The sequence below is a fragment of the Salmo trutta genome, chromosome 24, assembly GCF_901001165.1.
Source record: "Salmo trutta chromosome 24, fSalTru1.1, whole genome shotgun sequence".
NCBI classification, from domain to species: domain Eukaryota; kingdom Metazoa; phylum Chordata; class Actinopteri; order Salmoniformes; family Salmonidae; genus Salmo; species Salmo trutta.
Window position 1 is genome coordinate 32,590,967 of NC_042980.1, and position 13,757 is coordinate 32,604,723.

The 13,757-nt window shown below is 46.5% G+C and overlaps 1 protein-coding gene across 1 annotated transcript in view; it reads left to right on the forward strand.

The window, feature by feature from the left end:
* The window catches only part of LOC115161129 (immunoglobulin superfamily member 3-like), a 131,008-nt gene that overhangs the window by 16,324 nt on the left and 100,927 nt on the right, over nt 1–13,757 (forward strand). The gene's annotated exons all lie outside the window — the stretch shown is intronic.

The following is a 13,757-nucleotide window of genomic DNA, read 5'->3' on the forward strand; positions in this document are numbered from 1 at the left end:
TTCTTTGAAGACCTCCCTTCTCCCCTCCCTGGTTTAGATAGGTACGTTGGATGACGTTGTCCCCTAGACACTGATCCAAGATCCGTTTGCCTCTAATGGGTAAGGTTAGGATTTATAGGGGGGGTAAGCTAATAGTAGAAATATGCAACTCCTACTCAGGGCTCTGTTAGATAACAGGGTAGCCCAGATTCCACTCCTCCAGATCCACCCACAATGCTCTGGGTTTACATACCCAGACTCCTCTCTCTTCCTCGCTGGATTCTCCACCCAAACACAGCCTCAGTTGGATGCACATGAGACGTCAGCGTTACTATGGAGACAGCTCCCCTCCTGCACATCCATAGACGCTGACACACACACACACACACACACACACACACACACACACACACACACACACCATCCCACACACCTCCCTCCAGTGTTAGCCCCACTCGTACACACACGCCCATGGCAGCCATTGCTGTTTTCAGATGAAAACAAAAGAAGATAGTCAGTATAGGCCTAAGCTAAACTACTATAGAGGTATCTGATCGGATTCTCCCTGGAACTCAAGAGGAAAACACTGTGTGTGTGTGACTGTGAGACTAGGTTTGTCTCTCTCACTCTCTCTCTCTCTGTGTGTGTGTGTGTGTGTGTGTGTGTGTGTGTGTGTGTGTGTGTGTGTGTGTGTGTGGTTTTGCTTCACTTTTCATCTTGAATGCCGGAATGACGAACAATAGTAGAGAAGTCTGTTTGAAGAGCCTAATTAATAGTTAATTGGATTCCTTTCCAATCTGTGGATTAATGCACAAACATAGGGAGAGATAGAGAGCAAGCTGTCAATCACTCTCTAACACACACACTTACATCTACAGCTAAACGTGTGGGTTTGTATAATTATAAAAGATTGAAGATGGGATTTATAGTTTTACATTAACTTTAGAAGCTGTCTGGAGTTTGTACAAACACGTGTGATGAGGGTGTGTGTGTTCCTGGATAGCAAAACTGTGCAGATGTGTTTAAATCTTTAACTGTTTTTGTAGATGTTCTTTATGTGTGTTTGTGAGTTAAAGGGAGCGTTTTAAGTCCATCTCTTTGTCATGGTGTTGTTGGCTGGGTGGTAGGGTAGGGCAGGGAGCAGGTGGATATATGGAATTAATGGACTGGGGGAAGGGGGGCAGAGGGGGATGCTTCAGACGGGACTGGACAGGGGGCAGAGAAAGAAGTGGGTGTGTGTTTGAGACACTGCCTGTGTGCTACAGTAGGTGTTATTATATGGGTGAGTGAGTTGGTCACAAACACTACATTTATTACCATATCCTTCCCCTCCATCTCTCTCAATTATTCATTCATTCTGGGATGGGACGGGTAGAGGCATGAACAAATGCTTACACTTACCAGGCATCGCATTAGTGTTCAGAAATCTGCATTTTCCAAACACAGACCGTTAAAAAAATCTGTTTTAAACAATTTAACCAGCATTTTATATTGAGAGTCAACAGTGGTGTTTTGCTTCAATAAAGTTATAAGGTGCGTTCAACAAGTTTTTCTTCACACAAAATACATTGGTTTAACACTATTCGGCAAAATATTGGTGGCCAGTAAAAAACTGGTCCTGAACATCTCTAAAACTAAGAGCATTGTATTTGGCACAAATCGTAACGAAAATTTTAGAGCTGCCGCTTTCAAGGAGTGTGACACTAATCCGGACACTTATAAGAAATCCTGCTAAGCCCTCCGATGAACCATCAAACAGGCAAAGCGTCAATACAGGACCAATATCAAATTCCAGAACACCGGCTCTGATGCTCGTCAGATGTGGCAGGGCTTGCAAACTATCATGGATTACAAAGGGAAACCAGCCGCAAGCTGTCCAGTGACGCAAGGCTACCAGACAAGCTAAATACCTTCTATGCTCACTTCGAGGCTAGCAACACTGAACCATGCATGAGAGCACTAGCTGTTCTGGATGACTGTGTGATCACACTCTCCGTAGCCGATGTGAGTAAGACCTTTAAACAGGTCAACATTCACACGGCCGCTGGGCCAGACGGATTACCAGGACACGTATTCTGATCATGCGCTGACCAGTTGGCAAGTTTCTTCACTGACATTTTCAACTTCTCCCTGAACCAGTTTGTAATACTTACATGTTTCAAGCAGACCACAATAGTCCGTCCTGTGCCCAAGAACGGCAAGGTAATCTGTCTAAATGACTATCGCCCCGTAGCGCTCACATCTGTAGCCATTAATTAAATGCTTTGAAAGGCTGGTCATGGCTCACATCGACAACATCATCCGAGACACCCTGTACACACTCCAATTAGCATACTGCGCCAACAGATCCACAAATGACACAATCTCTATTGACCTCCACACTTCCCTTTCCCACATGGACAAAAGGAACACCTACGTGAGAATGCTGTTCATTGATTATAGCTCAGCGTTCAACATCATAGTACCCTCCAAGCTTATCACTAAGGTAAGAACCCTGGGATTAAACACTTCCCTCTGCAACTGGATTCTGGACATCCTGACGGGCCTCCCCCAGGTGGTGAGGGTAGGCAACAACACATCCGCCATGCTGATCCGCAACACGGGGGCCCCTCGGGTGCATGTTTACTCCCCTCCTGTACTCCCTGTTCACCCACAACTGTGTGGCCGCACACGACTTCAACACTATCATTAAGTTTGCAGACGACATGACGGTGGTAGGCCTGATCACTGACAACAATGAGACTGCCTACAGGGAGGAGGTCAGAGATCTGGCAGTGTGGTGCCAGGATAACAACCACTCCCTCAACGTCAGCAAGACAAAGGAGCTGATCATGGACGACATGAAACGGAGGACCAAGCACGCCCCCATCCACATCGATGGGGCTGTAGTGGAGCAAGTTCCTCTGTGTCCACATCACTAAGGAATTATCATGATCCACACACACCAACGCAGTTGTGAAGAGGGCAGCTGCCCTATCGAGAGCATCTTGAATGGCTGCATCTCCGCTTGGTATGTCAACTTCTTGGCATCCGACCGCAAGGCGCTACAGAGGGAAGTGCGTTTGGCCAAGTACATCACTGGGGCCGAGCTCCCTGCCGTCCAGGATTTCTATACCAGGCAGTGTCAGAGGACACTGGCCCTTCTTTGGACACTGTGTTAACAAACCTCCAAACGAGCTTCAATGCCATACAACACTTCTTCCGTGGCCTCCAACTGCTCTTAAATGCTAGTAAAACGAAATGCATGCTCTTCAACCGATTGCTGTCCGCACCCGACTAGCATCACTACTCTGGACGGTTCTGACTTAGAATATGTGGACAACTACAAATACCTAGGTGTCTGGTTAGACTGTAAACTCTCCTTCCAGACCCACATTAAGCATCTCCAAAAATAAATCTAGAATCATCTTCCTATTTCGCAACAAAGCCTCCTTCACTCATGCTGTCAAACATACCCTTGTAAAACTGACTATCCTACTGATCTTTGACTTTGGCGATGTCATTTACAAAATAGCCTCCAACACTCTACTCAGCAAATTGGATGTAGTCTATCATAGTGCCATCTGTTTTGTCACGAAAGCCCCATATACTACCCACCACTGCGACCTGTACGCTCTCGTTGGCTGGCCCTCGCTACATATTCGTCGCCAAACCCACTGGCTCCAGGTCATCTATAAGTCTTTGCTAGGTAAATCCCCACCTTATCTCAGCTCACTGGTCACCATTGCAACACCCACCCATAGCATGTGCCCCAGCAGGTATATTTCACTGGTCAACCCCAAAGCAAACACCTCTTTGGCCGCCTATCCTTACAGTTCTCTGCTGCCAATGACTGGAACGAATTGCACAATTAATTGAAGCTGCAGACATATCTCCCTCTCTAACTTCAAGCATCAGCTGTCAGAGAAGCTTACCGATTTGTAAATAGCCCACCCAACTTCCTCATCCCCATTTTTTTATTGCTCTTTTGCACCCCAGTATCTACTTGCACATCATCATCTGCACATCTATCACTCCAATGTTAATTGCTAAATTGTAAATATTTCGCCACTATGGCCTATTTATTGCCTTACCACCCTAATCTTACTTCATTTGCACACACTGTATATAGACTTTTCTATTGTGTTATTGGCTGTACGTTTGTTTATTCCATGTGTAACTCTGTGTTGTTGTTTGTGTCGCACTGCTTTGCTTTATCTTGGCCAGGTCGCAGTTGTAAATGAGAACTTGTTCTCAACTAGCCTACCTGGTTAAATAAAGGACTTGTTCTCAACTAGCCTACCTGGTTAAATAAAGGACTTGTTCTCAACTAGCCTACCTGGTTAAATAAAGGACTTGTTCTCAACTAGCCTACCTGGTTAAATAAAGGACTTGTTCTCAACTAGCCTACCTGGTTAAATAAAGGACTTGTTCTCAACTAGCCTACCTGGTTAAATAAAGAACTTGTTCTCAACTAGCCTACCTGGTTAAATAAAGGACTTGTTCTCAACTAGCCTACCTGGTTAAATAAAGGACTTGTTCTCAACTAGCCTACCTGGTTAAATAAAGGACTTGTTCTCAACTAGCCTACCTGGTTAAATAAAGGACTTGTTCTCAACTAGCCTACCTGGTTAAATAAAGGACTTGTTCTCAACTAGCCTACCTGGTTAAATAAAGGACTTGTTCTCAACTAGCCTACCTGGTTAAATAAAGGACTTGTTCTCAACTAGCCTACCTGGTTAAATAAAGGACTTGTTCTCAACTAGCCTACCTGGTTAAATAAAGGACTTGTTCTCAACTAGCCTACCTGGTTAAATAAAGGACTTGTTCTCAACTAGCCTACCTGGTTAAATAAAGGACTTGTTCTCAACTAGCCTACCTGGTTAAATAAAGGACTTGTTCTCAACTAGCCTACCTGGTTAAATAAAGGACTTGTTCTCAACTAGCCTACCTGGTTAAATAAAGGACTTGTTCTCAACTAGCCTACCTGGTTAAATAAAGGACTTGTTCTCAACTAGCCTACCTGGTTAAATAAAGGACTTGTTCTCAACTAGCCTACCTGGTTAAATAAAGGACTTGTTCTCAACTAGCCTACCTGGTTAAATAAAGGACTTGTTCTCAACTAGCCTACCTGGTTAAATAAAGGACTTGTTCTCAACTAGCCTACCTGGTTAAATAAAGGACTTGTTCTCAACTAGCCTACCTGGTTAAATAAAGGACTTGTTCTCAACTAGCCTACCTGGTTAAATAAAGGACTTGTTCTCAACTAGCCTACCTGGTTAAATAAAGGACTTGTTCTCAACTAGCCTACCTGGTTAAATAAAGGACTTGTTCTCAACTAGCCTACCTGGTTAAATAAAGGTGAAATACAAAAAGAAAAAGAAAGGGTTCTCTCCCTATCAATAGTTGCTCAGTTTGAGGGACACTGCCCCACCGAGGGGCACATGAAAATGAGGGGGAGGGATAAGGATGGGGCAGGGGTATTGGGATTGAGCCTCAGTGTGGGGCTGAGAGGGTGTTTTCACAGCCAGCTTCAAAGCACTTGAGGCCCACAGCAGAGCAGTCGAGCAGCACACTATGTGTTATTTACCCAACATCACAGGCCAGTTAAAGACAAGCCTGCAGAGCACTGTGATGACTGACTACTAACCCTCACCCCTAACCGTTACAGCCTGTTCCTGAGCTAATGGAGAGGGGAAACAGAGAGGGGAGGAAATAAACAGCGAGAAAGAAGAAGATATACACAGGCAGAAAGAGAGACAAATGGAGGGAGATAGACTGAGGGGGAAAGGGCCTGTGTTTCAGCTCAGTAATTTCAGTCCCTTGAGCAGTCCCCAGTCCCTCCCTCCCGCCCCCTCCGGCTTCTCTCAGTTCAAATGGGCCCTGCAGCCACCAACAAGGCCAGGCTGAGAGAGAGCGCAACCAGATCATCATGTCTGCTATTACCTTATCTCAACATGGTGCACAGAGAGAACATGGGGGAAAGAAAAAGAAAGGAAGGATAGATGAGAGAAAGAGAGGGAGAGAAAGGCTCAGAGAATGACTTTTGATAACCAGTTGTATTGTGGCTGAAGTCCAAGCTCTGAGCAAGAACAGAGACAGTAGCCAGAGGGTACAAAGAACATCAAGCACTGCTGCACAGTCACACACACACAAAATACTATATAGTATGTATTTTATTCTGATTTTATTTTATTAGGATCCCCATTCAATTATTTTTATTTGTAAATGTAACCTTTATTTAACTAGGCAAGCCAGATAAGAATACATTCTTATTTACAATGACAGCCTACGGGGGAACAGTGGGTTAACTACCTTGTTCAGGGGCAGAATGACAGATTTTTTTACCTCAGCTCGGGGATTCAGCAACCTTTCGGTTACTGGCCCAATGCTTAAATCACTAGGCTACCTACCTTAGCTGACCCCAACGGCGACAGGTATTCTTACTCGGGTCCGACGCAACATAAAATACTACAATTTACATACATTTAAAAACATTGACATGTAGTGTGCATGTGTGTGTGTGTTTCTGTGTGGGTGCATCTAACAGTTACATACACAATGCCTTCAGAAAGTATTCATACCGCTTGGCATTTTGTTGGGTTACGACCTGAAATCAAAAATCCATTCTCACCCATCTACACAAAATACCCCATAACGACAAGTGAAAACATGTTTAGAAATTTTAGCAATTTTTGGAAAATGATATACAGAAATCTTGTTTACACTTAACAAAAATATAAACGCAACATGCAACAATTTCAAAGATTTTAATGAGTTACAGTTCATATAAGGAACTCAGTAAATTGAAATAAATTCATTAGGCCCTAAACTATGGATTTCACATGACTGGGAATACAGATATTTATCTGTTGGTCACAGATACCTTTAAAAAGGTAGGAGCGTGGATCAGAAAACCAGTCAGTATATGGTGTGACCACCATTTGCCTCATGCAGCACGACACAACTCCTTCGCAAATAGTTGATCAGGCTGCTGATTGCAGATAGTTAAATAGTTAGCCAATAGCTACTCGGACTAACTATTTATCAGTCTTATGGTTTGGGGATAGAAGCTGTTCAGGGTTCTGTTGGTTCCAGACTTGGTGCATCGGTACCGCTTGCCGTGCGGTAGCAGAGAGAACAGTCTATGACTTGGGTGGCTGGAGTCCTTGACAATTTTTAGGGCCTTCCTCTTTATTTTCTTTTATTTCACCTTTATTTAACTAGGCCAGTCAGTTGCAACTTGGGTCGCAGAACTTCATGGGAGTTTTGGGAGCCACTCGATAGGAAGTGACATTTGCTCCAATCTTGGTTTTGCCAGTAGATTTGGAGGAATATTTGTTTTACTTCTCCCATTGACTTCTCAAACTCCAAACCAAACCCCGGTCTGGTCTGCCGTGTCTGCTTCGCTAGCTTTCCAGAAGTCTCACGATGCTGCGCCTCTTGGTTTAGGAACTCTGCGGCTGAGATGTCTCAGTTGGATTGTGATCGTTTGGCTTCCTCATAAACCCACATAATGCCCATTTACAGCTTTGCCATACCTATTGCCTATCTCTCTCTTCCCAATCTTTGGGAACAGATGTCAATTAGGCTAGGATTGTCAGGGTTTTGATAAGGGTAAAGTTGTGTGGTTGGTTTTTTAAAAGGGGTATAATTTTTTCATACGTGTGCATTTACATACATTTTGCCCAAAGCTTTTAGCTATCTCTGTCACACCTGGGTGAGTTTCTTTGGCAGGTAGGGAACATTCCCCGGCCAACTTGGCAGGTGGACCCAGGACATTACTTCCAGACCCTGATAGAAATGTTTATTACGAGTCATGTAAAGGCTAAAGTTGAGATCTCATCTCCTACTCTCTCTTAAGCCGGGTGTACACTACACGATTTTGGCCCTGAATTTAGCTGTCCCAGACAAGTTTTTGAGATCAGCGACAAAATCCCCATGTCATTTCCTACTTGGGGCCCGCGGCCGTCACCGACGCTCATTTTAAGACTCAATCTCATCTTTGAGCAGTCTCAGACGTCCCAAAATGTTCAAACATTTTTTATTTCATCGGCACAAAATCTGCAATGTTCTTGTAGTGTGAGATGTGCAACAACAAGTTTTGAGAACGGTGATCAGCAATAGCCAATGAGAGCTGGCCAGAGAAGAATGCAGTGAGATGATGATGTTTCACATCACCCAGAATGCTTCACATCACCCAGAATGTTTCACATCACCCAGGATGTTGCACATCACCCAGAATGTTTCACATCACCCAGAATGTTTCACATCACCCAGGATGTTGCACATCACCCAGAATGTTTCACATCACCCTGGATGTTTCACATCACCCAGAATGTTTCACATCACCCAGGATGTTTCACATCACCCAGAATGTTTCACATCACCCAGGATGTTGCACATCACCCAGAATGTTTCACATCACCCAGAATGTTTCACATCACCCAGGATGTTGCACATCACCCAGAATGTTTCACATCACCCAGGATATAGATTGTCCAACAGGAGCCATGACTAATACTAATATGGGTTTGTAGTTGCCTTTAACCAAAACCAAAGTGTCAAATTGTTCGAGCTCTGAAGTTTACAAGCAATGTTATTAATTTCAAAATGTCTGTGCCACACCGTTTAGTGTGCGCACAACCACTACGTTGGCACGACAACAAACTACAGGAAAGACAGTGGTTTAATGTGTGAGGCTCAGCGATGTTAGGTTTTAGAAAGTTGTGTACACCTGGCTTTACGTTCACTTCTCTACTGTATGGTGTGTGTGTGTGTGTGAGTGTGAGTGTGAGTGTGAGTGTGTCTGTGTCTGTGTCTGTGTGTGTGCCATATTGACTCAGAGAGAGTCTCTGTCTGTCCCTGTCTCTGCCTGCATGTCTGTCTCCATCACAGCTTCTCACAGAATAGTGCTGGTGAAAGGATAGATGTAATGTAAGAGCAGCCTTAATATGGACCCAGGGCCATATAAATGTAATATGGAAAGAAATAGGACTTTCTTCTGCAGTCCTCTGAAATGAATTGATGGCTGACATGGTCCATTTCTTTCAAATGAAAATCACCCTTTCTCTCTCCCTCCCTCTTTCCTTCTCTCACACTCTCTTTCTCTGTGGTAATGGGTGTTAAAGGGGCATGATGTTGAGGGGATCCATAGGGAGAGGGAGGCAGATTGATTTTGGAGAAGGTTTAACCCAGGTCTGGAGCGAGACGTACACATGCACACCCCCAGCTCACCATGAAGTAAACGTATCATGTTTCACTGTGCCTCCATCATGTAGCACCCTGGAGGCTGCTTCGGCCTCACTCCTTCTCTTCATCCCCCTCTTTCTATCCATCCATCCACCCATCCCTCTCTCCCTCACACCTCTCTCTGTCTGAGAATGTTCACAGGATTCCAGATCTTTCAGATGAGACTGAGGCTCCCTGTTGAGAGATTGAGGGCACTGATTGAGGCTGAGCCCATTGATTTATTAATTGATCTATGTTCTATGATAATAAATTCCTTTTTCACACTGCCTCCAGTTGCCTTTACCCCACATTTCTTCTAGTTTTTCTTACCCATAAAAGTGTTTGGTGGAGGAGTTGAGACGGGACTGGGATTGTGATCATTACTCCGTGGTATGGTCCATTCTGTGGTAGAAATAGATCCACCTGGGCATAGTGAGGAATGATGGCCAGGGGTCGATGTCCTGGTACCTGTGTATATAGCCAAGTTATTGTTACACATTGTGTATTTATTCATAATTTTTTTCTATATTTTTCGCTCTGCATTGTAGAGAAGGGCTCATAAGTAAATATTTCACTGTTAGTCTACACCTGTTGTTTAGGAAACGTGACAAATTTGACTTGAGAGAGGAGAGGAGAGGTAGCAGGACCATGTTATGGCTCCACTGATGCCAGCAGGATGACAAAAGATATGTGGCTTCAAATATGATCAGCCGTAGCGTGTGTGTGTGTGTGTGTGTGTGTGTGTGTGTGTGTGTGTGTGTGTGTGTGTGTGTGTGTGTGTGTGTGTGTGTGTGTGTGTGTGTGTGTGTGTGTGTGTGTGTGTGTGTGTGTGTGTGTGTGAGAGATTACCCTGTGAGGGTTGGAGTAAGTCAGTGGTGTGTGAGTGTTAACTGTACAGTTCTGTGAGATGATGCTTTCACTGTGGATAAGACACCAGCCACAAATGATTGGATTAGTGTATAACCCCCACCCCCCCACCCCACCAATATAATCCTCTTTACAGCTTCCTCTTTTAGTGCGTGTGTGTGCACATGTTAGTTGATGTTTTCGAAGCTTTTTAGTGTCATTGCCTGAAAGAATTTGTGACTACCTGCCTTCGCCTGACCAGAGAACAGACTTGAGAGGATGTTAGACAGACAGACAGAGACAGACAGACAGACAGAGAGCTGTCAGAGGGGTAGAGACACAGCTATATAGGGCTTGTGGATGAACGCTAGCAGTTCCAGGGGCAGTGACTGATAAAGACAGTGCAGCCAGAGGTGAAGAGGCAGCCAGATAGTGGGTACAGAGGGATTAGGTTGGAGGGATGGAGGGATAGAGTGATCAGTTAGAAGTCTGGAGGGTTTGGTATGTCATTGTCAGCCTCTTAAAACAGCCTGCAGAGCGCCGGGCTGCTTTGAAGTATCACAGAGCCGCTTAAACCCTGCCTGAAAAGACGCAGAGAACCGCGAGGCACAGAGGAGAGACAGGAATCCGAGAGAGAGAAACAGGGAAGAGAGACTGGAGGGAGTGAGAAAGAATGGAGAAGGGGGCGCGAGGCTGGAGGGTGTATGAGAGGAGAGGTAGAAAGTGACGAGAGGAAGGGAGGCTGGAGGGTGTATGAGGAAGGGTAGAGAGTGACGAGAGGGTGCGAGGCTGGAGGGTGTATGAGGAAGGGTAGAGAGTGACGAGAGGGTGTGAGGCTGGAGGGTGTATGAGGAAGGGTAGAGAGTGACGAGAGGAAGGGAGGCTGGAGGGTGTATGAGGAAGGGTAGAAAGTGACGAGAGGAAGGGAGGCTGGAGGGTGTATGAGGAAGGGTAGAGAGTGATGAGAGGAAGGGAGGCTGGAGGGTGTATGAGGAAGGGTAGAAAGTGACGAGAGGAAGGGAGGCTGGAGGGTGTATGAGGAAGGGTAGAGAGTGACGAGAGGAAGGGAGGCTGGAGGGTGTATGAGGAAGGGTAGAGAGTGATGAGAGGAAGCGAGGCTGGAGGGTGTATGAGGAGAGGTAGAGAGTGATGAGAGGGTGTGAGGCTGGAGGGTGTATGAGGAAGGGTAGAGAGTGACGAGAGGAAGGGAGGCTGGAGGGTGTATGAGGAGAGGTAGAGAGTGACGAGAGGGTGTGAAGCTGGAGGGTGTATGAGGAAGGGTAGAGAGTGACGAGAGGGTGCGAGGCTGGAGGGTGTATGAGGAAGGGTAGAAAGTGACGAGAGGGAGCGAGGCTGGAGGGTGTATGAGGAAGGGTAGAGAGTGACGAGAGGAAGGGAGGCTGGAGGGTGTATGAGGAAGGGTAGAGAGTGACGAGAGGGTGCGAGGCTGGAGGGTGTATGAGGAGAGATAGAGAGTGACGAGAGGGTGTGAGGCTGGAGGGTGTATGAGGAAGGGTAGAGAGTGACGAGAGGAAGGGAGGCTGGAGGGTGTATGAGGAGAGGTAGAGAGTGACGAGAGGGTGTGAAGCTGGAGGGTGTATGAGGAAGGGTAGAGAGTGACGAGAGGGTGCGAGGCTGGAGGGTGTATGAGGAAGGGTAGAAAGTGACGAGAGGGAGCGAGGCTGGAGGGTGTATGAGGAAGGGTAGAGAGTGACGAGAGGGTGCGAGGCTGGAGGGTGTATGAGGAAAGGTAGAGAGTGATGAGAGGGAGCGAGGCTGGAGGGTGTATGAGGAAGGGTAGAGAGTGACGAGAGGGAGCGAGGCTGGAGGGTGTATGAGGAGAGGTAGAGAGTGACGAGAGGGTGCGAGGCTGGAGGGTGTATGAGGAAGGGTAGAGAGTGACGAGAGGGAGCAAGGCTGGAGGGTGTATGAGGAGAGGTAGAGAGTCACGAGAGGGTGTGAGGCTGGAGGGTGTATGAGGAAAGGTAGAGAGTGACGAGAGGGAGCGAGGCTGGAGGGTGTATGAGGAGAGGTAGAGAGTGACGAGAGGGTGCGAGGCTGGAGGGTGTATGAGGAAGGGTAGAGAGTGACGAGAGGGAGCAAGGCTGGAGGGTGTATGAGGAGAGGTAGAGAGTGACGAGAGGGAGCGAGGCTGGAGGGTGTATGAGGAAGGGTAGAGAGTGACGAGAGGGAGCGAGGCTGGAGGGTGTATGAGGAGAGGTAGAGCGTCACGAGAGGGAGCGACGAGGAGAGTGATGAGAAGGAGCGACGAGGAGATGGAGAGAGAGGGAGAGAGAGGGAGAGAGAGGGAGAGCCTGAAAGAAAGAAACAGAGGGACGGGTGGGGAAGGTGAATAATTGTTTGGTGCTCAAACAGTATGAGTAGTAGCAGCCTAATCATGATCAGTGATACAGGACCAGGGCAGCAGTAATGTGGGCATCAGTGATACAGGACCAGGGCAGCAGTAATGTGAGCATCAGTGATACAGGACCAGGGCAGCAGTAATGTGAGCATCAGTGATACAGGACCAGGGCAGCAGTAATGTGACCATTAGTGATACAGGACCAGGGCAGCAGTAATGTGGGCATCAGTGATACAGGACCAGGGCTGCAGTAATGTGGGCATCAGTGATACAGGACCAGGGCAGCAGTAATGTGAGCATCAGTGATACAGGACCAGGGCAGCAGTAATGTGAGCATCAGTGATACAGGACCAGGGCAGCAGTAATGTGACCATTAGTGATACAGGACCAGGGCAGCAGTAATGTGGGCATCAGTGATACAGGACCAGGGCAGCAGTAATGTGAGCATCAGTGGTGCAGGACCAGGGCAGCAGTAATGTGGGCATCAGTGATACAGGACCAGGGCAGCAGTAATGTGGGCATCAGTGATACAGGACCAGGGCAGCAGTAATGTGAGCATCAGTGATACAGGACCAGGGCAGCAGTAATGTGAGCATCAGTGATACAGGACCAGGGCAGCAGTAATGTGAGCATCAGTGATACAGGACCAGGGCAGCAGTAATGTGAGCATCAGTGATACAGGACCAGGGCAGCAGTAATGTGGGCATCAGTGATACAGGACCAGGGCAGCAGTAATGTGGGCATCAGTGATACAGGACCAGGGCAGCAGTAATGTGGGCATCAGTGATACAGGACCAGGGCAGCAGTAATGTGAGCATCAGTGATACAGGACCAGGGCAGCAGTAATGTGGGCATCAGTGATACAGGACCAGGGCAGCAGTAATGTGAGCATCAGTGATACAGGACCAGGACTGTGAGCTGTATATGCTCAGACTGACTGGTGCCCTGGTCACTAATGCTCCACTATAATGTTAATGTCTCACTGAGAGCCAACACAGCCACAGAGAGTGCAACAACTTCCCAATATCAAACCAGTGACTTATTCCATGATCACACACATTTAGTGAGGATAAAATCATCCTTATTTTGACAAGATGGGTTACTTCCTGGAGGCATCCTCCTCTCTCTTTCTCTCTTTCTGTCTATGTTTCTCTCTCTCTCTCTCAATTTAAGGGGCTGTGTTTAAATCTCCTGCCTGTACGTTCATGGGCAGATCTATCTTATTGGGGTCCATGTGAAGCCTCGGAGTGATACATTTTGATATATTATTTTAGTCTCTGATAAGCTGTTATTATTGAATTGAAATCCATTTAAACTGAAAACAGATCAGACATATGTAAACTTTTCATGAGGCCAAATG